The sequence below is a fragment of the Alligator mississippiensis genome, chromosome 10 (assembly GCF_030867095.1).
Source record: "Alligator mississippiensis isolate rAllMis1 chromosome 10, rAllMis1, whole genome shotgun sequence".
Taxonomy (NCBI): Eukaryota; Metazoa; Chordata; order Crocodylia; family Alligatoridae; genus Alligator; species Alligator mississippiensis.
This window is the reverse complement of record NC_081833.1, coordinates 24645232-24671409: the sequence shown is the minus strand read 5'-3', so window position 1 is coordinate 24671409 and position 26178 is coordinate 24645232. Positions and strand designations below refer to the sequence as shown.

Here is a 26178-nt window from a genome sequence, read left to right as displayed (position 1 = left end):
CCTGTACCTCCTCATTCACTGAATCAGCTATTTCTAGCCACTACCTTGATGATTTCTATATTTTTACTCACTCTAATTCTTCTATTCATTAATACCCCATAACTAAACTCTCCTAATACTCCTGTTGGCCAGGTCTCAAAACCTTGGTTCTCTCCCCTTTCTTTGACCTTTTGGGTACCTTTGAGATTATGGGCACTCTGGTTTTTTAATCCTGTCCTCATCTTGATGCTAGCCTCTCCTGATTTTCCTCCCTCTGTTTCTACCCCCCACCAATCATCCCTGATCCATCTAAATGCGTATTCTGTCCTGAAAGAAAGCAATTTTCTAAGTCAGCTTTATGGGTTTTCCCCCAGCCTAAAGCCCCTCAAGTGGAAGCCAACTGGAGATCTTCCCAAATGTATTTAATTAGGTTGAGACAACAAGAATTGTTGCTTGTTCAAAACATTTCAAGTGCTGCAACAATTACCCATATTTAAACTTAGAAACACAAATGATGACCACCCAGTAGTAAAATATAGTGATACAAACCAATAAGGAACTAACTCATCCATGCACTGATCAGAGCTGTAAAAGAGCATCTTTAGCTTTCCCAGGAACATGTCTTCCTTCAAAACTTGTCAAGTGAATGGCTTCACCTGCATGCTTAGGTTTGGCCTATTTCAAATGGGGGTGGAGGAAGGAGTTGTAAAATGCTGGACCCCTCACTGAGAGTGGCCAGTTAATAGCCCCATCTTTGTTTTGTAAGCTACAGCATTCAGCTCTAGCACGTTTGGTGGCTGCTGCTAGGGAAAACTGGTAAAGGGAGGGGCAATTTCTAGGGTAGGCAGTACTACATAGCTCATGTCCTATTAAACAATTGTACCATATTTAAGAACTTTGAAGGCAAAGAGCTGAATATGTTTCTGACAAAGGAAAACTGACCTAGGAAGATGTGGCTCTATCATGAGATGACATAGCCCAGACACTGCTCTGACTTGACACTGACTTCACAGCACACTAAAGAGAGGAAGCAACTTCCCCTTGATCATATAACACCCAAGACTTCTCCTGCATCATCCAACACTCAGGACCTCCCCATCCCACTTGCCTTCCCTTAGACAAAATGAGATGTTGTCTCTAGGGTGTCATTCATCAAAGCAATGCCCCATAATTAATAGCGCTATTTGTTCTGGAGATTTCAATGTGTAGTGAAATTCAAGGCATCAAAGCATGGACATTGTCTCATCCCAGCCTGAATAGACATAAATATGCCAAGAAGATTTTCACAGACATGTGACTCAGAAACTGTTGTCCCTCTAAAAGGAGTTTATAGGGCTTTGAGATACTACAAGCTAGACTCTTGGTTGTACTAAATACAAAATACAGCTCAAAAGGGGTGTTGCCTGATGGGGTCTAAAGATCATTATTGTGCTTTTCTGATCCTGGCCAGACATTGTGCTAGGATGGTTCCCTACATAAACTGAAACAGCCTTGGTTACTTTGGATAACAAAGCTACCGATAGAGTGGAAACAGCCAGGCACAAGGAAGTCTTGGCTATGTCTCCTACTGGAGCAGCATAAATGGTGATTGGTGTTGAAAAACTTCTATCCAAACCAGAGGCTGCCTCTAGCCTGAGATGATCCATCTGAGTCAGGCTTGTTATAACCCCCTTTCCCAGGCCGTGTGACACAAAGCAGCCACCCACAGCACTATGTCTGGGTCAAGCTCTAACCCTCTTCCACGCTGCTGCTTTGTAATAATTTTTTGTGTGTGGTTTTCAACTAAGATGAATTTTAAAAGACCCAAAAGATTATCTTCTGAAAGGCTTCAAATCAGGCCATATGGCCAGAACTGCAAAGATGAAATAAATCCCCAGTGAAATATATTACAGTGCTATTGTGACAATACATGAACAGCAGGAGAGCTTGTCTAGCTCTGTGCAGGGCAAATCACAGAAATTGGGTAATGTAGATACTTCAGAGTAGTGCTGAGCATACATTCAGAAATATTGTCAAGTTCTTATGCCTGGGTTTTGGAGCTACTCAGAACTACTCTAAAATGGCTACTTGCCAGGGGCTGGAGTCAGTGAGACATGTTTCTCATTGGCACACATGGCTCAGCATAGAGGCAGTGCAGACATGACCTAAAAGGTGTGATTCCTCATGGTTAAGAGACCAACTGGGGTTAATCTTTAGCTGTGGTTAGGAATATAGACTAAAGGGTAGGGGAAGGACAGTCTAGGGCAGTGGTCAGCAACCTTTTAAGGCTGTGGGCAGTTTGACCCAGTTCAGGTCAGAGGTGGGTGGAGGAGTGGGGACTAGGACCCAGCCACCACCATCACTTTCCCCAGTGGCAGCATGGGGAAAGTGTCCACTACTACTGTGTTTTCCCAGGGCAGCAGGGGAATGCAACTGCTGTTAGAGCCCCCCTGCTGCTGAATGTTGCTGAAGCCCTATGTCCATATGTCAGATCAGATCGGGGCCATAGATTGCTGACTCTTGGTCTAGAGGTTACGGTACTGCTCTTAGCTCCAAGAATTGAAAGTTCAATACATTTTAATGCTAGACACTTGTTGTATAAAACCCCTTTTATCCCTCTGGGTCTCAGTTCCCAATTGTATACTTGATATAGCAATGCATATTTTCTACCACTAGTTCTCTATGGAAACTGGAAATTCACTGGAGGAAAAGGCTGCTTCTCCTTATACAATGCTTAGCACCACATGACTACTGTCATAGTTAGGGTTACTAGCTAATATCATCTAAAAACTAAAAATTAAATAGTAAAAGTGTACAACCTTGTCCTTTTTTAATATTTCTCTCTGGAGCATTCAAAGTTCTGATATGTGAACCCAGACTAGATGCATGATTGGTTTCTTCTAGCATGGCAATACCTATGTTCTTTTGACACATCTCTTTATAGTTAAGCATACAGATATGGCAAAATAAGAATGATAGTGTATAAATTACTTCTTGGTGTGTCAACTTTTAACTCAAGTAGGCATGAATGATCTGTGACTGCAGAGATACAGACAGTATTGTTACCAGCTAATGTCAGAATACAGCATTGGGGATGAAATTCAGGACTTTCACTTCGTACGGCCCACACCTCTGCAACAGACACTGAAGCAGCAGCAACTCTCCTTGGGTATCAGTCTGATCTTCTGAAAGGTGCTGAGCATCTTCTGAGAGATGCAGAGTGCCCAGAAGTCTCAATGAGGTCAGTGGAAGTTGAAGGCATTCAGAATCTTCCAGAAGATACTTAGTACCTTAATGATCACACCCTAAATCATGAAATAGAGAGGGTCAGAAGGTCTTTGTGCTGTTTGAGGCAGGAACCTCTGCTTTTTCCCATTTTTGGAAAGCTCCATCCTCTCCTCCATAAGGATGGAAGGAATTGGAGAGAATTCCATAACGTTTCTATCAAGCGTTGGCTCCTTATCTGATATCAGAATTCCCCACTCCCGCCTACAGACTTTCCAAAGGATGGGCCCATGCTACCCAAAAGACAGAGTGAAATTCAGACTTGTAAATCTGAATTTACAGATTTACAAGTAAATGTAAAGAATCTACAAGTTGTAGATTCTTGCACTTTATCATGTATCTCCACTTCTTCCTTCAATACTGCTCATTACAGTAGCATGAACACTGTTCTCCCTTTCTCCGTGGTTCCTAAAACCTCTGGGCCTCGGTTTATCTAAGAAGCAGATAGTTTAGGACTGAACATAGACAAATTCTACTTTGAAATAAGGATACAGTTCCCTAGAAAAGATGGTGATTATATAATAAAACATATTAATAAGCACACAATGGACACATCACCACCTTAAAACTAGCTTGGACGTCTTTCTCAAAGACTAGCTGTAATTCATATTCTGGGAAAAAATCTTATCGCCCACATGAAGAAGAGGTTACTAAATGATCCTAATGGTGTTAACACCACTGGACCTAGTGATCTAGCCCTTACATCTATAAATCTAGTACTTTATTTCAGTCCAAATTGGATAAGAAAAGTGATACACAGGAAAAGCAAAGACAAAAATGAACAAACTGAGGCACAGAGCAATCAAGGGCCAGGTTTTTGAAAAGCAGTCTCTCTTGGACAGTGCATGCAGAAAACATGTTCATTTTTGCAACTACAGTTCACTGCAGGGATAAATCTTGCCAGTTAGTAGAGCTCTGCAGTTTGCCTTGCACCCAAAATTGAGTTATTAGCCATCTGAACACTAAGACTGGTGCCTGCACCCAATTTTTGGCAGAAAGAAGACAGGGCACCTATAACAACAGAGAGCTGTGTGGAAAATTCCAGCCATCAGTGATTTATCCCAGATCAGAGCAAATTGGTGGCAGATGAGGGCATTAAAAACAAGAGTCCTGACTCACAGTGCTGCACTATAGTCACAAGATCAAAAACATCAAAACAAAAGTGAAAGCAGCACTTCATTTCAATTGGCCCCAAATGTTCCTTTGTCACACCTTAATTCACTAACTGGACTGAGGTTATTTAATTAAAAATGGCATTTTTAAAGTTAATTCAGGGATCAGCTCAGAAGCTCTCATTAGTGGTGCAGTCCCTTGAAAAAAAATCCTTTCTTTTTAGCCCTTTTAATGATCTGATTTGCCCTGTCAACATGGGATCAGAAGCATTATTTATGTTTTGAAGGCCCAAATATGATTGGGGTTTCATTGTGCCAGGTACTGTACAAACATAAAGGAAGAGGCAGTTCTTGCCCCAAAGAGTTTACAGTCTAAAGAGACAAGAAAACAATGGGTAGGAGAAATAATGAGCATCAGCCTGCCTATTTTACAGAGTGGGAAATGAAGGTAAAGTGACTTGCCCTTTGTCATTCAAGAACTCTTCAGTAGATCCAGGATGTAGCAGCACTGAACAGAGCCTTAACCACAAGACCACCCTTTCTCTATAAGCAGTGGCTCAAGTTGGGACTGTTTTCTTCTTGCCTTGTATCTACCGCACATAGAATCAGTTGTAGCATGAACAGAGATGGAGACTTCTGCATGCCCTCAGGCCATTCCAGCCTCTGCCTGTTGGCAAAGGATTCCTCTGTGCTAAGGTAAACAGCCAATTTTGGTGCCATTTCCAATGCTCCCTTTGCAAACTCAGTGCTGCCCTCCAAGTCACCGCTTCCCTTTCTAAATGCAAGCCAACTCATAAAGCCTTTAATTTTAAACTTTCTTATCATCAGCTTAATAAAGCCAAATGACAGGTAATGGTCCCAGAAGCCAGGAACTGTTAGATCTCTCCCGACACTAATAAGGGCTGATCAGATGCCTGCACGCTCCTTTTCCAGCTCACAAAAGCACAGCTCCCCAAGGACTCAGAAATGAGGGAAGAAACAGGAAATGAACCCTCTCAAAGGCAAGGGAAGGAAAATATGTCGCTATGAACATTTAAAGCCAAAAATGGGTAGCGGGATCATTATGGATGATGCCTGCTTTCCTCTCAGAGTTCACTCAGAGCCCACGTGCTCACTCCATTTCCCCAACAGGGCACTGGGGGCTCTCGCAAGGCGCTACAGGCACTGTGGCTACACATAGGCATGTAGCAAACCGGCTCTGATTTCTGCCCAAAGGCATCAGTGTCATACTGGTTGGGATGTCAGCTTGGGAGAACGTCAAGGCAGCAGTCAGGGTGTGCTGTCACAAAGAGAAATAGATATCATTTCAAACACACAGCTCTTGAGAGAGAGGGAGGAGGAGAGAGGAAGGAAAAAGAATCCCATAATGCACTTTTGGGGGTTTAACTCTGTTTTGACCACACTGGATGAGGCAATTTGCACTTATAATCAGTACATCATGGAATAAATGAGGAAGGGCCTGATTCTCTGTTACATCAAAGCCAATTTATGCTGCTCATAAATTACTGCATAACCTCTCTTTTTTCATTTATAATCTGAGGTTTCTGTGTTATTTCGCTTCCATTTAGCTTTGCGAAAGCTCCCCTGTTGCCTCTCACTCTCCCAAAGCACTCCCTACTGCACTTGCCCTTCACCCTTCCACAGTTGAGAGTGCATTTGCCATACAGCAGACAACATTTATTTTTTTGAATGGAAGATGGAAAGTGCCTAACTTCAGTCCCCTTCCAACATCTGTGATGAAGCCTGGGGTTGGCAACTTGTCTATTAGAAAGGCAAAGGCACAGCACTCAGGCCATTATACCAGCTCTGAAGAGGTGAGAGGCCAGGAGCCCCCACAATAGTTGCTACAATGGCACCACTGAACAGTGGTATAAAACAAGGGTTACAAGAAAGATGCTCTGCTAAAGTGCACAGACCTCAAGAGTTCTGGGAAGAAACAGTCCCACTGGCCCATGGAGTTACGGCCAAGACTGAGGATGAACACTGGAGATAGTATTCAGACCCAGACCTGGATTTGGATGCAGTTTAAATTAAAACTCGTTAACCAAGGTTAACCCAGGGTTATAACTTGAGTCTGCTGTTTGATGAAATCTGTTCTCATAGGATTTGGGCCCCAAGCAGCAGAAAAAGGCACAATGACAGCTGCTATTCAAGATTTCTGTTGACCTGAACTTTTAAAGATCCCATGAGACCGCTAATATCACAAGATTTCTGTCATCTTGAATTGTGGATACATCATGCCATCACAAGGTAGCCTTCATCTTGGGTAGGTTGCCCATATTCTCAAAATCAAAACATACAGCAGTGTTTTGTAGGGTATGTCTACATTGTGTCCACTATACCCCTAGAAGCATTGCTTTCAAGCACCCTCCACCTACCTGCTCCCATTCCACAGGCACCGAACACAAACAAGAGCTGGCAAAGTTTTCCCCATGGTACACTCTATGGCCCCCCTCAACCATGCTGGAAACAGAGATTTGGAGAGCACCAGCAGGCGATGCCTCAAGGAGGCATTGCTGCCTCATAACCAGTTCTAGTGCTTTTGAAAGGAGTGGTCCTAGGAGCACCATAAAACCAGTAGAGGCATATCTTAGAGCAGCGATTCTCAACCAGGTTGGCAGGTTCCTCATAAATGGAGGAAGATCAAGTTGTCTGAAGAAGCATATCACAGAACAACTGAGAAACTATTATAATTTACTCTGAGCAAAAGATAGGTTGTATAGGGTCACCGGTCCTTTGGCTTTTCTCCCCACCTCAAACATGGCTTATCAGGCTGAACAATTATTCTACCACACTGTTTGTCCCTGGTAAACACACAGGAAATTCCATGTGATATAACAATACATTTTAAAAGAAGCACAACTTGTCATGATAAATTAACAAATGTTTTGACAGATAAATTGAAAAATTATGACAGTTCAGGTATTGTAAAAGAAGTTTCTGGAATCATCCCAGCAAAATTTGGACAAAGAGATACCTTAAGCTTGGAATTCATCTGAACCAGATCAGGAAAACAAACTTTCTGCGGTTGCAGATCTGAATCACACAAATTACCATTCTTGCCGTACTCCAGCATAGCTAAGAAACAGTAGATGATGGAAATTTTGTAGGAAATCTTCTCGTTATGCCTAGTATCAGCTATGGATTCAGGCCTCAGGAATATCCTCATGAAACCTTCTACAGAAGTGGAGGGCATAGGAGCCAGCTGCTAAACCATCTGGGTGTTACCCCCCACAGGAGGAATCTCCTGCAGAGCACAGCCATCTTCATTCAGCCCATTTGAACCATGGGGCAAGACCATGACTTAGGTTTCAACCCTGTGTTTTTAAAGCATCTGGGTGGCATCAGTGTGTCTTGGGGACAATACATAGAGCTGATGCTATTGTATTACAGCCACCATTGATTTTTGCACAGCACCTTTGATACATGAAGTATATATCACAGAATGCCCCAGCGCCTGTTGCAATATAATTAATCTGATAGGAAATCTTGAACTGGAAGAAAGCCAGGGTTTCCATCACACTCAGCCTCTTTTGGTAACCACTGGACTCTCCCTTCCTCCTTTAGCCACCCACATTACTTATCTTTTCTCACAGTTTCCTATGAAGCACCTTTAAAAAGCTATTGACATGATTATTACCTTTGGTAGCTTGTTATTTGTTATGTATATGAACGCCTCTCTGTCTGGGGCAATCCTGCCTAAATTTCTTGTGTGCTGGCTTGCCCCTAGTCTGAATCAGGGCTCTCTTCTTCTTGTATGTGACACTAGCTCATACAGCCCTGTAACCCCTCACGTCTATATTCCCTTCAGATATTTTTATACCTTAAAGAATAGAAGAAAGTGGTGTCTTCTTTTTTTCCACCATTTGTCTTAGCTCTTTTTTTCCAGCCTTTTTGAATAGTAGGAAATCCCCAAAGACCCTACATCATTCTGGTTGCCTTCTGCTTTGCCCTGTATCAGGATCTTTCTCCCCTAATATGGTGACCAGAGTTTTACACTGCATCTATTACAGCTGCAGAAAGAAAGGAGATTTATGTCCATGACCTCTTATAAGCATAATACACCAATCTGGATTGGCTCCCAACATCTGCTCATAGCCTGAACAAAACTTTAGAAGCTGTAGCTTGATTGAAAAAGAAAGATCTTGTAGAGTTAACTGGGATACTTTGGACAGGAATAAATGGCTACATGACTGGCAGAGGAGAACTGAGCCAAAGACCAACATTTTCATTAAGGCCCAGATCTTTAAAGATATTTAGGCTACAAAAGCCCACTGAAATATAATTTTAATCAGTGGGAGTTAAATATTTGAATATCTTCAAGGATCTGAGCCTATGCATTTCCATTTGGAAAACCAAAACCTGAGGCATCTGAAATTTGTGGCTGCTCTTCAAAAATTTGACCTAAGTGTCCAATCCTATTCTGAACTTCACAAAGCTCTCAGCCTCCATGCCCTGCCTTCTGGCAGTAATGAGTTATTAAAAAAAAGCAAAAACCTCTTTTAAACACGATTGATCCTCATTTTCCAGCCCCAACAGTTATATGAAACTACTGGCTAGTAAGAGGAAGGAGATTACAGTGTGGAAAGCAGAAGATCTGGGTTCTTTTCATTGCTCTGTCATAAGATCCTTGATGGACCTTGGGCAAATTATTCAGTTCCCATGACTTACTTCCCTATCTTTAAAATGGGAATAATAATAATCCCTTTCTTTCACTGTTCATTGGTCTTACCTATTTTTTATCATAAATGGTGTCTTGCTATATGTAGGTACTGTGCCTTGTGCAATGATCTCATTTGGTGTCCTCTAGGACCTACAAAGAATAAATAATAAAATGGAATCAGTTTGTCTCAAGGACGTAAAAATAAAGGCCCACATTTTGCAATTCTTGCACATGCAGAATAATACTCCCACAGCATATCCCTTTGACTTTAATGAGCCTGCACAATGTAAGTACTATTCAGCTTGATTCAGGGTTGCAAAGTCGAGCACTTGAAAAAGAGATCTATAGAAAATATTAACAACAGAATCTTTCTGGTTGTTACAAGCCATGGTCTCTTCTTAAACACTTAATTAATTTATTAAGGAAAAGCACATCTCTTAAAAATACCCCTCTTTCCCCCTCCTGGGAGTTTTCCTCTTGAGTTTCCTGGAATATTTAATAAGGAGCAGCTTTCAAAGGAGCACATGTATGGCCAGATGTTCAAGCAAACTAGAGCTTGTAAAATATAAAGTCTCTTTAGAAGGGGAAGTTGGGGTGTATAAGTGTTGATAATTTATGATTATTAATGTGAGCATTAGGGTGCTGCACTTATGGAGAAGCTGGTGGCAGGATTTTGTTTCTGTTGATACCCACCCATCTCCAGTTAAATATGTGACACACACTTGTCCTGTTCATTACCCATTGTCTTTTCAACCCACACAAAACTTCCATTGTTCAGACGGCAACTTCACAGAGAAAGGCACTCAGCACATCCCTCAGCTGGAGTTGGCCACTGTTCAGATTTCAAAGCCCAGAGCAAGGTTTTCCAGTGAAGTTTTTCTGTTGGGAGCATGTTGACAAGCTGAGTGGCTTACATTCAGATGTGCCAGGCCATAATAAAACCACCAGTCACCCAGGATCCTCTGTAGACCCAGACAAAGGTACAGCAAGGGCAGAGAAAACAGATGCACTGCAAATACCAAAAGTCACGTGGTGTTTACTATGAGTTTCAGCCTTGTTCCTGCCACTCAACTGGATCATCTCCAAATTTTCAGGGTTCACACTGGACTGAATCCAGATTAAATGACAATGTAATAATTTATGTGCAGCTCTCCACTTTGGTTTTAAAGCTTACAGCGAAAGGGATTTTGGAATTCAGGAGCGTAGTAATTTCCAGGCTGCATTAAACCCATCTAGTCCAGTGTCTGATACCAAGATCTTGGCACGTGTAAACCAGCAAAGTTCTGGTGTTTGGAATTTTGATGGCTTAATGGCTATAGAAGAAAGAGGCTTAAGTGGTCAAGACTAGACAAGGAAAAAAAATTGCTGGGAGATCACTGCAGTTGTTTCTACATTGTTTTGTCACTAAAACAGAGTATGAGATGCTTGCCCATGTGTCCATTGTGTTGAGTTTGTGTAGGTGGGGAACTGGACATTTCATTTAATGAAGGATTTGATTTTTCCCAGTCAGTTTTCATTCTGAGCTGGAACAGAACCCCAAGATCTCCCTCAACTTCATTTTGGATCAATTGAAACATTTTAAACTTGACTTCTTTTATGTTATATTAGAATCTACATTATAATGCAAAATAAAAATATTAGGGAAAAACAAAAAAAGAAGAAAATATGTTGTTCCAAAAATGTTTGACAAAAATGTTAGTGAAATCAGCATGATTTTGCATGTTCCAATTTTGATAGAACCGCACACGCTGATAGAATACTTCCCTCTACATTTTTCTGATCACCTCTAAGGCATGCCAAAAGAGAATTACGTCAGTTGTAAACATTAGAGCAGTCAGTGTATAGATTATATATTTGTAAAGGAGGACTATATTTGTGTGTGGTGTATAGGGACTATGGGAGTTTCATATATTTTTAGCTTTAAATGTCTAGGTATCTGCTGACAACTGCTGTTTTATCCTTAGTTGAGATGTAAAGTTTCTGAGGGGTTTGGGGATTTATTTTTTTAAGCAGAGTAGGCACATACATCACTTTCTCTCTGTTGTGGAAACTACTTTTGTTCTTTCTTGTTTTGCTACTTTCCCTTAAAAAGTCATCAGACTGAAAGTAAATGGTTGCTCTTTATGGATTGAAAACATGACATACCAGCAATTTCTGCTGTGCAAGGAAAACATGCCAGATTAGATGCTTATCTGTTTTATTGATTATCTGGCTCATATGCCAACTAATTAGCCATCTAAGCATCTGCAAATCATTGCTCTTACCACTTAGTGAGAATAAACCTGTGGGAAAATTTTTGGCCCTTCCTGCCTTTGATAACTCTAGAAATACTGCATGGATGGGTCTTCTCATGGCACCTTGCTGCTCCTGCTTCCAGCACCAAATGGAGGCTGGAAACTGAGAGGCATTAAAAAGTGGGTAGTATATGGTAGGGGTGTGCGAAATGGGCCCTATTTGATTCGGATTCAGCCCGAATCAGGGACAGTAATTCGATTCATTGATGCGGATCACTGTCCCAGATTTGATTTGGCTGAATCCAAATCTGAAAGTTTGATGTGATTCAGACATAGCCACAGCTTTAAATGTTTTTTCTATATACCTCAAGGTACCAGACACGGCTCATAAACGCTGTGATGGTGGGGTGGATGGAGCATCCCACAGGAACATTGGGGGGGGGGGCGGGGCTGAGTGCTTGGCGACGAACTGGAACTACTTCTGGTCCACCGGGGAGCACTCAGTGGGGCCCCCCCTCATCCCCCCAGCTTGGTGATTGGCCATGGGGGGACCCCTGGTGCCCCCCCAGACCCAGAAGGCACCAGTGGCTGAGCCAGGGTGGCAGCGGGGGGGAGGGGGGGAACTCTGTGTACTCCCTGGTGGACCCGCAAGTGGACTCGAAGTGCCTCTGGTCCGCTTCCAGGTCTGCTGCTGAGTCCTCTGGGGAGCCCCCTGTGCTCCTCTGGGATGCTCCATGTGCCCCGGCATCACAGCATCCACAAGCCGCCTGGTACTTAGAGGTATGTAGAAAAAACATTTAAAATTGTGTCTATGTCCGAATCACTGAATCTTTCCGAATCTCTCCAAATTGATTCAGAAAGATTAAAGGGTCTTCTGATTCGATTTGGATTCAGAGATTTGGCCACCAAATCAGGCCAAATCTCCACTGAATCAAATCAGGGACCGAAGCTTCACACAGCCCTAGAAAATGGCCAAAGTGAGACTTTAGAAACCGCCCTGACTAAGGGACAATGTGTGTGTTGTGCTGTGACAGATGTACCTGCTTTGAAGAATAATTCTTCCCCAGATACCCCCATGCTGCTGATAAGTAGTAATTTATTCCTAGCAAAGACACCAGTATATTATTACTCCCTCTGCTGCCACATTAACTCCGTTACTGTGGCTAATGAGCACAGGTATGAAGTTATGACTCCATCTCTTCACTCCTTCTCCCTACCCACAAGCTCGTCTTAAGAAATCCCAACTACTATGGCTAGAGACAAAAGTTACACATAAACTGGTTTAAGTGATCAGAAACTGGTTTGAACCTGTAATAGAAGAAAAGTTCAGTGCACATAAACCAGTTCCAAAATGGCCAAAACTGGTTTGAGATAAACCTCATTGAATGAAGTATCCAGTATTGCTAACTCTCGTGATTTTTGACATTGTTCTTAAAACCTATGCTTCAGGAACATGAAAATCTTAGCTCTTTCTTTTATATATATTTATATTTATATACATATATAAAAGAAAGAGCTAAAATTTTCACATTCCTAAAGCGTAGACTTTCAGAACAACACCAAAAATCATGAGAGTTGACAATACTGAGTATCAGACTTAATGAAATGAGGTCAAACCGGTTTATGAAACTTGTGTCCCAGACCCTTTCCTAGTTTAAGTTAAATCAGAGTCCCCCAGCATCCCACCCCTGCTCCTGCTCTACAGCCCTGGGCTGGGCTGTGCTGTCTGTTCCAGCCAAGCAGGGTTGGCCCCACACTTCTTCTCCCTAGCTGGAGCATTATCATTGTTCTGACTGGCTGAGAAAGGGGTGAGGGTGGGAAACCCTGTTCTGGAGTGCTGCCGGGTCTGCCTGGCAAGTGGGCAGCAGCCCTTGCTAGGTGTCCTCAGACCCCCACCCCCTCACTGCAGGAGCAGGGCTGGGGCCAGACCCCAGCAGCCTGAGGGAAAGGCGGGGTTATAATCCTCCCATTGCAGAGGGGCTGGTGCAGGCACCAAGGCTCTGCTCATACACCCCGAGCTGCAGCGGTCAGATGCCAGTAGCCGAAAAGGAAGGGAAGGGGGGATTTTAATCCACCCACTGTAGGCAGCAGTGACGGGCACCAACATGGCAGCCTGAGCTGAGTCCCTCTGAGGAGCAGCTAGCTAGCTGTGGAGAGGGGCCGGGAGGTTGGATGTGACCTGGCTGTGGGAAGGGGGGATATGACCTGGGTGCAGGGGCGGGGGAGCCAAGGCTAGTTACAGAGCCTGACTCACCACTGCCTCCCATTGTGGCAGCATGGCCTCCTCCAGCCCTGCATGGAGACTGCAGTTTGCAGGTGGACAGCAGCTGCAGCACAGCTCCCCACCTTCCTCCTCCACCCACCACAGCAGCCCGTCCCTCCCTCTCCTGGTGGTGGAGCAAACTATCACAATGGACAGAGGTGAGGCACCTGTCACCTGCCGCCTGCTCACAGCAACACCGGGTGCTCAGGGCAGGCTGCCACAGATCAGTCACTGTATATTCCCCTGGGCTGCAGGGCTGGGTTGGACCGGGCTGCATTTCTGGACCACAGGGCCGGGCTGGACTGGACTGCAGAGGTCCACTGTCTCTTCCCACCACTGCCCATGTCCCTGGCCTGCAGCAGCCTGCCCTGAACACCCAACACTGCTGTGAGCAGATAGCAAGTGACAGGTGCTTCACTTTTGCCTGCTGCAATAAGTTTACTCTGCTGCCACCGGGAGAGGGAGGAAGGTGGGGAGCTGTGCTGCAGCTGCAGCCTGCCTGCAAACCGCAGCCCCCACATAGAGATGGAGGCAGGAGATGGCAGGTACTGACCCCCACCCCCTGGGGCTGCCCCAGCCTGGGCCATATTGCCTCAGCAGAAGGCAACTCTGCAACTAGCCCTGACTCCCCCCTCCCCTGCAGCCAGGTCACATTCCCCTTCCCCACAGCAATGTCACATCCCATCTCCCTGCCCCCTCACTGCGACTGGCTAGCCACTGTTCGGAAGGACTCAGCCCAGGGTGCCGTGTCGTGCCTCCGCCGCTGCTGCCTGCAATGCGAGGATTACACCCATCCTTCACATCAGGCTACTTGCATCTGGCCACCACAGCCCTGGGTGCACAGCCCCAGGCGCATGAGCAGAGCCTATTCATGCCTGTGCTACCCCCACCCCCTGTCCCCTCCCTCAATGTGGGGGTTAAACCCCCACTTCCCCTCAGGCTACCAGGGTCTGGCCCTGTCCCTACTCCTGCTCCCAGCCAGTGAGTGAGCAGGGGGTTGGGGGCTGGGAACCCCTGTCAGGGGCTGCTTCCCCCCTTTCCCTCCAGGCAGACCCCAGATGGAGTCCCCGCAGGCCCGGGTGGGGATTTAAACCCCTCCCCAACCATACTCAGGCCATGCCCCTTCTGTCAGCTTAGCTTCCCTCCAGCTGAGGGCTCACTTTAGCGCCCCTGGCTCCTGGCCTGAGCCATTGCAGGTATCTGCCTGCATTTCCGGAGTCAAAAGTGAATGTTTATTCACTTGCAAATTGGTTCAATCTACACAGGTTAAACTAACCTGCAAAGATTGAATCAATTCAGGCTCTGACTTTTTGAATGTCTGTCCCTAGCCCATATACTCAAACATAAAGGCTTGATAGTACATGCTGGATATAATTGCCATTCTTACTCCCTTAAATATATACTTAGTCTGACTCACAATTTAGCCATGAGGCAAGGGAAGGCAGTAATGTACATGTGTTAATGCACACGCACACACACATAAACTATGTGATAGATATATGATATAGATCATATATTTCTGTGTTTTTCAAACCTCTCAAAAATTCTGTTTGGATTCTGGTCCCACCTGGGGTAGAGGATACAGTCAGCCTTCTACCTTGTCTAACTCAGACCATCAATCCCTACAAATAATTTGTGTAAAAGAAATCTAACTGAACGATGTGCTCCTCTGGCAGGGGCAAAAATGGCTTTTGCACAGGACAGAGGGTTAGACAGTTCTTATCTTGACACTTCAAAGAGTCTTTTACCCCTTGACAACTTGGTGTCTCCTTTTGGATGATTGGGAAATCTCATTCTGAAGGGCTTTAAGCCTTTTGATCTTCATAAAAGCCAGTCACAGAATGTCTTATACTGTACGTCTTGAGGAATGCCATAAACCCAGAACCATTGCTATATCCGGTCCTCAGTATGTCTAATCTCAGAGTATTTATGACCTCACATTTTCTTTAAAGGGATGCTATCTACTTAAAAATCTTGTATTAAAAACACAAATGTCCTTATCTGTGCCTGTCTTGTAGATTAGTAAAAGGGGAAAAAAATTAACCTAGCCTTTGTAGGATCTAACTAACTACCTACCACGTTTACATTAAGTAATTTGCATTGATGTCATCTCTAATCATGAAAAAAGATTAGTCGGTTTCATTCTCTGGATCTCACGCTGCACTAGGTCATAAACGCATTCTTTGCATTACAAATACTTCAGGGTAATGGTTTGATCTAAAAAAAAATATGTTTGATTGATTTCCTTTTTTAATTGCACTAAAACATTTGTTTTAATAGGGTTTTTTTGTAAGGCCTTTAAAAATAAGGGGCTTAATACGACTTCTAGTCTCTATTTAAGGTGCTCAGGAGATGGACGAAGTAAAATATCAAGGGATGGATTCTGTGAGCCCTTGCTAAAGCTTCTATCAGCTGCTTATTTATCTGATATTTCTGAGCCTTCCTGGAAGATCCTGAGTGCCCTCATACTTTCATTGACTTCACTGGGAGTTGAGCAATGCTCATCCCCAGTCAACCGCATAGAAGTCAGTGGGATTCGTTTCATGAGCAGTGCTTGGAAGATCAGGCCCTCATGTGTGCCACGAACTCTGCCTGTAGCTGTCTCTATATACTGTTTTTGCATTTTCTAAAACAAATCAAGATACGAGGCTAATCTCAGTCACAGAGAGCAATAACAGGGAACCCTGTTTTCTAGACATTGCTGATGAAGAAATGCACCCTAGATCTAGAGACAGACACATAAGATGCCAAGAAATGACTAGAGTTGCTAGTAAGAGGAATTGTGTGGTGCTAGACAGTGAGTTCCGTTCTTCTCCAATCCTGCTGCCAATGTGATGAAGAGCTAAAAAGTTGCATCCTTTTCTGGACCCCTTCCAAGTGGTGGGAAACCAGGCAGTTTCGTCCAATCCTGGGCCTACTGCCAATGTGAAAGACTGAATAGAAAATTGAGTCCTACTCTTGTGTGTTTGCTGGAAGAGGATGATCCATCTATGGACTCCACAGAAGCATGAGACTCAAAGGCCCCTTCTACACATTACATTTATGTCAATGTGTTAATCACAGCATAAATGACAAGGGTGTTACATGTGCATTCAATTTAAGGTCCCATAACATGGCAAACAAGCCATAAAAATGTTCCAAATATAATGTGAACGTTTTCATGGTTGGTTTGTATGATGCCTTAAATTTAACATGTGGCCGGAGCTGGTTTGAAACCCGGTCGGCGCATCTACATGAGATGTTTACTGCAGAGCTGCCTAATCAGCTCAGCAATAAAGTCTCAGCATCTACACATGAGGCTCTATTAGGCCACAGTAAGCTAATAAGTGCTGCTGTAGGTTAGTACTTGTAAACACAAGTACTATCTTGAGGCAGCATTATTTAATGCGCTGCAGTGCACATGTAGACACTGATAGGACTGGCTGGTGATGAGGTTGGCGAGGTTCGGTGCTTGTCTGAAGGCTAGGATGGGTGGCTCTGGGAAGATCTTTTTAAGAATAGGGTCTCTTTCTAATATGGGTTGCAATTTTTTGAGGATTTTCCGTACAGGTTCAAGGGATGGGTGATAGGTCATAACCAGCGGTGTGCGATTTGTGGGTGTTTTTCTTCTGTACTGCAGCAGTTCTTCACGTGGTATCCAGGTGGCTCTTTCAAACGTGCGATCTACCTCTCTGGAGGAGTGTCCTTTCTGGGTGAAAGCCTTTTTAAGATTGGTGAGGTGGCAATCCCGGGTGTTCTCTTCAGTACAGATGCGGTGGTATCTGAGGGCTTGGCTGTATATCACAGCTTTTTTGGTGTGTTTAGGGTGATTGCTGGTTCTGTGCAGATATGTATGTTGGTCTGTGGGTTTCTTGTATACTGTGGTCTGTATTTTACCCTTCTGGATCCTGATCATTGTGTCTAAAAAGGGGATGTTGGTGCTGGAGTATTCTAAAGAAAGTTGGATGGAGGGATGGTGACTGTTGAATTTCTGGTGGAACTCAATCAGAGATTGCAGGTTCTCACTCCAAATGATGAAGGAGCACCCATAGGCTGGCAGGTTGAACTCCCAGGCCTTCTGTCAGACAGGGCTGCTCCAACCCAGCTCAACGTGCTTTATTCCCAGGCACACGTGTAAATGCAACACCTGGGAGGAATAAACTTCAGTGTGAACTGCATCAGAGTTTATTCATTCACATTAATAGCACATGTAGATGCACCCAGTGTGGTCCTAGGGATGGAGCTGATCATCAGCTGATTTTCAGCTCTAGCCCAACTTGCTGTAGCCGGAGGAGTTCAGAATCATAATGTTGCGTTCCCCCTGCTCTGGCAAGTAATAAATGGTGTGATGGGGATCTGATCCCTGATCACAAAATCATGCCTTCTGCCATGCACACGTGGCATGGCAGAAGATGCAATTGTTTGGATCAGGGATCAGATTCCATTGTGTCATTAAATGAACGTGTGCCAGGGGCTAAACAGGCATTTATACTTCCACTGCTTAAGACAAGTACAAGAAAGACCCTATTTTTGTGCAGAAAGCCAGTAAGCTAGTACCTCTTCCTTACTGGATCAATAGTAATACTGTTGATCCAGTAAGGAAGAGGTACTGGCTTTCTGCACAAAGATGTAAGGGTTGACTGAACTTATGGTGCGACTTAATGTTTTGCTGTGCATTCTACATCCCACATACATAAGAGTGACAACAAGAGAGTATATGAGTATATCCCAGGTCCTAATTCATGGAAAAAACAATAAATGTAAATAGAACTCTTATAGTACTTTATAACGTTGAAGAAGAAATGCTTCTGATATCATTACATTTTTTTTTTTTTTTTGTCAAGTGCAGTGACCACGAAAATACAGTCAGGGAGAAAAAACCCCACCAGCAAACATGATAAAACATGGAAAGAAAGACAGACCCCCCATAAAATTAGCACTACCCAAGATGTCAAGTCTGATGTCTTTCTCTTCTTTTCCTTTGGAAGATGGGTTAAGCCAGGTCATAAAATTTTATGCATGGTACAAAGTAAAAAAGGGGAGGTAGAAAAAGTGGAGAAAAAAATTACAGGTCCCACAGGATGATTTGTAGGGAAGGCATAAAAAGGGCATCTTCCCTGTTCAGCAGAGGTTTGGAGGCACCTGGTACAGCTCCCATCGATAAAGGCTCAGATCCGTATCATTAGCAGACAGTTCCACAGGTTTGAGGCCTAATTTATGATTTTTAGATTGCCAGCTGTGACATAATTCACCAGGCAGCAAGACTGAGGTCAATATACGTTTAAGTAAAAAGGTTTTTCAAAAGCCTGCGGGGTCAATCAGGAAAAGCTGCAGTTATTGCTAAGAGGGAGGACTGGGAGAAGCCAAGGGGTAGCAGGAAGGAGGGAGTGGGGGGGAGGGGGTGGCTGAGCAGTCAATTCCTGTTAAGTACATAAGACCGTTTTATTGCTAAGTTGCAGTCTAGCAGCAAGGCGAGCCCTGCAACTTCTCAGTTAGCCTCTGGAAAGGAAGATTCTACCAAGTCTCCTATCACTCACCCTCTAATACTCCAAGCATCTTCTTCCTCACTCCTATCACAGCAGAGCAGACACATGGCTCAGATAAGTATTAAGCCTCACAGGCTAGGCTGGATTAAAGCAAACTGGAGGTCCACAACACACATGAATGTACCCCCCTCCTCTACCTGGCCAACCCTGCCACAGGATTAAGATGCACTCCCACCCACTGGCAGGCTACTCCTTCCCTTCCTTCCCAGAAAGGCAGAAGGAGGTGCCTAGGTCCTTTTTCTGTCCCCAGGAATGACACCTGTCTCTCCCCTCAACCCTCTGCAACTGACTTGCACTGGCTTTACTGCAAGAGTTAAACTCCAGTCAGACTTTCAAGATTTTCCTTGAAATTGGGAGAGCTAGAAATTTTCATTGACTAAACAAAAGCTGGAATTCTCCTGCCACCATGTTTCCAGGAGTTGGGGCCCTAGACAGACCTGAAATACTTAGTGTCCTAATCCATCCACATTCATAAGGATGATGTGAGGTACTCTGGGAGTACTCTTGGTGTACCAAGGAAAGACCTTTGCTAGACAAATACCTTCTTCAGAAAACCTTCCCTAGCTGCTTACATTTTGTTTGGCTCCTTCAGCCACTGATTGCCCGCCTGTCCTCCTGCCCCAGAGATCTGGCCAAGAAGAGTGAGTGCAACACCTTTATGACAGCATGACTACAGCATTTCAACATATTCACATTGTACATGACATCGTAGCTAGGAAAGAGGATGCTTGGGTTTTGTTCCTGGCTCTGGTTAAATCTTGGGTGAATTACCATAAAAAAGCCTCAGGAAAGTTAGGAAAATTGACTGACAATGAAATGTGGGTACCCCCACAAACCAGGGACCATATACATACCCATAAGCTGTGAGCTGTGGTGCCTTACTCGTTAATATTTAGCAATGGATTTGAGATCCTCCGGCAGAAGTTGCACATTGGAACCAAGCGTTCTCTTCATTATTATTGCAGAGGCCGTAAATGGCAAGAACAGCTCATGTTTTCTCCTGGTTTCTAACTTGCGGGAAAGCTCGTTATCAGCAGGGCATCCTTGAAACAGCAACTGAGAGCATTAACTTTTAATATTTAATGTATTCCTTGGGCTCTGGGAGAGCAATGTGAGAAATATCCCGTAAAAATCTATTAGCGTTAATAAAATACCACCCAACAGGTTGTCCATTACCAGCAATTAAAGTTTTCAAAGCAGGTCAGATAACTCCCTGGAATGATTTGTGTGGCCTTTAGATCTGTTTTTCTCATTCTTTTTTTTTTTTTTATTAAACTTTCTGAACTCTTTTTTTCACTTCCTCCCACAGAAGACTCTGAGCCTAACCAGTGAATTATAGCACTAATGAGGTGTTTATTTTCTCTGCCCATCAATCACAGATGTGTGCCAGTGAAAGCACCAGCTGATGGCTGGGAAGTGCTGCTGCCTTCACTGCATCCAGTAGAATAATTATGAAGTCCCTAACCCCTGCCCATGGCACTTGGAGCAGCTGAGAAGGCACAGGGAGTACATTGCACTTGATTTGCAACCCCAAGGAAAGATTTAAGAGCTCCCCATTATTCACTTTCAGCCCCACTTTCCCTTCCCTTTGTCCCACTTTGCATATACTTCACCACCTAATCAGAGCACTGCCTCCCATGATACTGAAGCCTCTATTGGCTGGAGGATCAGATAACATGGGGTGCTACTGGAATAAACTGATAGCTCTCCTTTCCCCATACCCAACATAGCACAGCATTATACCCCACACAAAGCATTCTTGCCCTTGTGCGTCCTGGATGAACACCTGATTCCTCTTCTCATCCTTTTCCTTTTCAAGCTAGGGACAGACATTCAACAAGCCTGAGGCGGAATAAAGTTGTGCAGTTTTTCTATAAGTGGCGTAGTTTAAATCAGTGGCGAACAGAACACACATTCACCCTTTGGCATTTTTAAACCAATCTGCGTGTGCTGAATTTCTGTTCTGTTATAGGTATAAGGTGGTTTCTGATCATTTATATCAGTAAAAGTGTAATGTCTGTACCTGGCCTCAGTGGCCAGCCTTCAGCCCCAGGTAGGATCTGCAATAAATTGTTAGCATTTGGGTGGGGGTTAATATTGAGGACTTCGGTTTTTTAATGAGCTTGTCTCTTAGAGATTCTTTTTCTTATAATATAAATAAATACCAAGGTTTAAATGGAGTCTACACAAAAGGATTATGAATTGAGCTTCACCTTCTGACTTTGTATTAATAAATAATTGGAGAGGGGCAAATTCAGATGGGATATGTAGGGTGTTGCAAGGGATATTTCAGGAAGTGTTCTTATCAAGGTCTCTAAATCTATAGGAATAGAACAGAGGGACCATCTAATGTTCCCAGCAGCCCTGCAAGACAGTCTCATGTCATAGCTCTACGAAAGGCTTATAAAGAGTTCTGAGGAAAGAGGAGTTAAAGAGATGCAGTCATGGCTGGAGGGTCTAAAATTAGACCTTCTGAAGCAGCTGTTGCTGTTCTGGTTTGAGAGCAAGATTCTTATAAATTTCAATGCCCCGCCTGTTTAGAAGAACAAGGCAGAGCAGAAGGAAGCACTTGCTCATGTGCTCTTCATGGTAAGTGAGCTCGAAACTGCATATGTGTTGCTGGCAGTCATCCACCCAAAAAGCTGTGGTTTTATCTCTGTGGCAGCCCATGCATGGGCAAGGTGTTAGGCTTTTTACGTGATCAGCCTGAACATAATTCATCTCAATAGATTTATCCCAGTTTGGGCTGTCTCCTTTGTCCCATCCCCTGCTCCCACCTTGAGCTCTTGTTCTATCCCTCTCTTTAGCTGTCTCCTATGCTTGCTCTGTTTCTCCATATCTGTCCTTGTGGCATCCAGTTCCCACTTCATCTCCCCATATTCAGCTTACACTCTCAAGTTGCTGCCTGCGACTCTTATCCTTTTTTTTTTATAATATCCTGCTCTTCCTCCTCCATTGTTTCCTAGCTGCTCATCTACCTGAATCATCCCTGAAAGCACCTCATTGTTTGACACCTCATCCCCAATTAAGCTGAGGCACAGGTATTGTTTTCTAGCCTCTCAATTTTAAAATACTAGTGACCATAGGAGTTAATTATTTTATTAAAGGGACTGCTCACAGGCTATGAAAATACCTAAGCAGCTTTGCTGCTGCTTCACTACATGGTCACCCACCAAGAAGAGGACTCTGAGTTCCTGGGAAGGTCAGAGAACAAGAGAAAGAGCGAGACATTGGTTTCTGTGGTAAGGAAAAGTTGGCAGCTCTTCTTAGCAAAGCAGGAAGCCTTAATACTTGGAGCCACTTGGGTAACCTTTCTGCTGACCTTTTCATTGCAGGCGCCACTGCTCTCATACAAGGGGAAAAAAAATAGAATGAAAGAAAGAAACAGATAGAACATGGAACAAACAATCAGCTGCCACACATGGGAATGAAAGGGACATTATGCTAGGGCAGTTTGATAATGATGCCTATAAACAGAGATGAATGACACTAGGAGGGGAAAAGCAGATCCATTGCCCTGCTGTGCCATATGGACCAGATTTTCAGAAGGGCTCAACTCCCACTTAGCCCTGAGCTATCTTGAAAGTCAGACTCTATATGCAGCTCTTGTGAGTTCCCAGAGTAAAGCATGACAAAGAAAAGTGGGTAGCTTCTTGTATGCTGCTACTAAATAATGTGTTCATTTTTAATACAAGACTCACTGCATACATATTTTTTTCATTGCTTGGGCTCATGGCTGAAATACAATAAAATAGCCCCATTTTCAGTGCTATGAATTGAGACTTATCCCAAAGAGCTTTACAAACTATTTATGAATGAATCACTTCCACTCATGATTGAAACGGCACCATACCCAGCATGGAGTACAGTAAGAGAGGGAGAGCAGCTCAGTGGCTTCCAGGTAGGAATTTCAAAAGCACCTAAGTGACTTAGGGGCACAATCTCACTGAAAGTCAGTTAAAAGTCCATAAGGGCAGTTACTTATGTGTTTTTGCAAATCACATCCCAAAACATCATGATGAGGCAGTACTGACTCAGAAGAAATCAAAAGCAAATATGTACAGACACATGGCTGAGGCCTCAGATGTAATTATCTGCTGTTTAAGAGCTAAAGCAAGAATCGTTCATAATTCAAATTAAATGGTTCATACATGTTCCTTACATCCTTACATTATGAATCATTCTTTTTTGCACTTCAGCCAGTACAGAGAAAAACATAACCTCTAAAATCAACAACACTGTGTTGGGCAGTATACAAGTCTTCATTGCTCAGGCCAAATTCAACAGTACTCATGAGGAATAAATCAGATCACAGCCAAGGCTTTTATGGCCCTGGGAATGGGTAAACTAAAGGGCTATCTTATACTTGGGGAAATACATCCAGAAAGTTTGACGCCCACCTTGCTGGGGTCATCTGACCCCAACAGTCTTTCCTGCCCAAGTGCAGGGGGGCTGGACCCAAAGATCCCTTCCAGCCCCTAACATCTACGAAACTATGAGTGTCACACCCCCCCCCTATATCAACAGGCAGAGCATGTTCCACAGTCCCAGTTTCTGTTTGACCAAGGCCTAACTTTTCCCATATTTCTATCCTTTCAGCTCTGGGTCAAAGACCACCCTGGGAATCTTTCCTCTCTCATGAGGGATGGAGACCCCCAGGGTAGACAAGTCCCTGAGCTTGCCCATTGCAAGGCAGATGCTCTTGCCCACATTGAGTTTGGCCCCAGTTGCCGCTTTGTATGCTTGGGATTGTTGGAGCACTCTTTCTACTGACTATTTGTCCCTGCATAGGATATTGAGTTTGTCCATGTAGGCCAGGACTCTCATCTTGTCTCTGCTTCCCCTGGGGATCTTTGCTTCATTGACCCCAGGGGGTCACCTGAGCTGCTGGGCTACTGGTTCAATCACGCAGATCAAAAGTATCAGAGAGCAGATAGCCCTGCTGGATGCCTGACTCTACCATGATTGGGCCAGTCAGAAAACTGTTCACCTGCACCCTGCTGCTCACATAGGTTTACAGTGTTTTTATTCAAGTGACAAAGGTTGGGGGGACCCCCGTTTTCTCGAATAGGAATTGGTGGGACACTCAGTCAAAGGCCTTCTCCAGGTTTAGATTCAACATGGTGACATCCAGTCCCCTCTCCCATTGGTACCACTGCACATCCCACAGTTGCAGCAGAGCTTTATGGATCTGCTACCCTGGCACAGCACACAACTGGTCTTCACAGATCACAGCACCTATAACAGTCTTAAAATGCTCAGCCAAAACTTTGGCCATTAATTTATAGTCGAAGTTCAGGAGCATTAAGGGCCCCCAGTTCCTTAGCTCCTCCCTTGCCCCCTTCTTGCAAAAAGGGTTATGAGGCCCTGATCCATTCTAGCCCTCAGGTGGCCCTTCTGCAGCCTCTCCCTATATGCTTCCAGCCAGTCTAGGCCCACCGGGTCGCAGAAGGTAATGTAGAACTCTTTGGGTAGGCCGTCTGCCCCAGGAGTCTTACTGTTCTTGATGCTGTGGAGAGTCTTGGTGATCTCCTGCAGCATCCACTCCTCTACCAGCTTCTGGTCCTCATTGCTCCTGAGGGCCCAGGTAAGCTCCTGAAGGCAATCCTGCATGGTCCCCAGGTCCTCTGGGCATGCCATGTACAGCTATCTGGACATCTGCTGAGAAGAACAGTCAGCCAGGTCTGACTGCTCACATAGGTTCCTAGCCATGTTACAGGACCTCCATCTAACCCAGGAGGTGCACAGTCCCACCAGGGGAAATGCCTTGTTAGACCTGGTCCTGGCCACAAGCAATGACCTGGTGAGTGGACTGCGGGTGCTCGATCACCTGGGCAATAGCGATCATCGCCTACTGGAATTCACCATCCAGCACAGGCTGGCAAAGGCGTGGAGCAAGACAGCAGCCCTGGACTTCAAGAGGGTGGATTTCGTTGAGCTAAGGAGACTAGTTGGGGAGGCACTGAGGTCCCGGAGGGGTGCGGAGTTGGGAATCCAAGAAGAGTGGTTGTTCCTGAAGGAGACGATCCTCGAAGCCCAAAGCCCAGTCCCAACACGGATCAAAGGGGGCAAGAGTGCTCAAAAGCCCCCATGACCTAGTCAGAGAACTTCTTGTGAGACTGGACATGTTCAAATCAGCAGGTCCTGATGATCTCCACCCCAGAGTGCTGAGGGAATTGGCAGAGGTCACTGCGGGACCCCTGGCACAGCTTTACGAGCACTCGTGGTGCTCTGGTGAGGTGCCAGAGGACTGGAAAAGGGCCAGTGTGGTTCCCATTTTCAAAAAAGGGAGGAAGGAAGACCCAGAAATTATAGGCCTGTTAGTCTTACCTCGGTCCTGGGGAAACTCTTTGAGAAAATTATCCAGGTGCACATCTGCAAGGGGCAAGCAGGCGAGTGTATGCTTAGGGGTAACCAATGTGGGTTCATTAGAGGCAGGTCCTGTCAGACCAACTTAGTGGCTTTCTATGACCAGGTCACAAGATCCTTGGACTCAGGTGTCACGGTGGACGTAGTCTTTCTGGACTTTAGGAAGGCCTTCGACACTGTCTCTCACCCCATTCTCATTAAAAAATTAGGCGACTGTGGCATTGATACCTACACAGTCAGATGGGTCGCAAATTGGCTGGAGGGCCACACCCAGAGAGTGGTGGTGGACAGGTCTTATTTGACCTGGAGGGATGTGGGCAGTGGGGTCCCCCAGGGCTTGGTCCTTGGGCCTGCACTTTTCAACATCTTCATCAGCAACTTGGACGAGGGGGTGAAAAGCACCTTGTTCAAATTCGTGGATGACACTAAGATGTGGGGAAAAGTGGGCAAGCTAGAAGGGAGGGGCAGGCTGCAATTGGATCTGGACAGGTTACAGGGGTGGGCAGATGAGAACAAGATGGGATTCAATACTGACAAGTGCAAGGTATTGCACCTAGGGAGAAAGAACCAGCAGCATACCTACAGGCTGGGGAACTCCCTTCTAGTCAGCACTGAGGCAGAAAAGGATCTAGGAGTCATTATAGACTTCAAGATGAACATGGGCCACCAATGTGGGGATGCAGTCAGGAAGGCTATCTGCACCTTGTCATGCATCCACAGATGCATGTCAAGCAGGTCCAAGGAGGTGATCCTCCCCCTCTATATGACA

General features: G+C 44.6%; 2 long non-coding RNA genes across 3 annotated transcripts in view; one reads left to right on the top strand and one right to left on the bottom strand.

The window, feature by feature from the left end:
- Positions 1 to 26178, top strand: part of LOC132243556 (uncharacterized) — a 57308-nt gene that overhangs the window by 10435 nt on the left and 20695 nt on the right. The gene's annotated exons all lie outside the window — the stretch shown is intronic.
- Positions 9085 to 26178, bottom strand: part of LOC109284680 (uncharacterized) — a 421234-nt gene continuing 404140 nt past the window's right edge. Inside the window, exon 5 of the long non-coding RNA XR_002092233.2 lies at positions 9085 to 9168. This is a non-coding gene — a long non-coding RNA (uncharacterized LOC109284680). The remainder of the gene's footprint in view (positions 9169 to 26178) is intronic.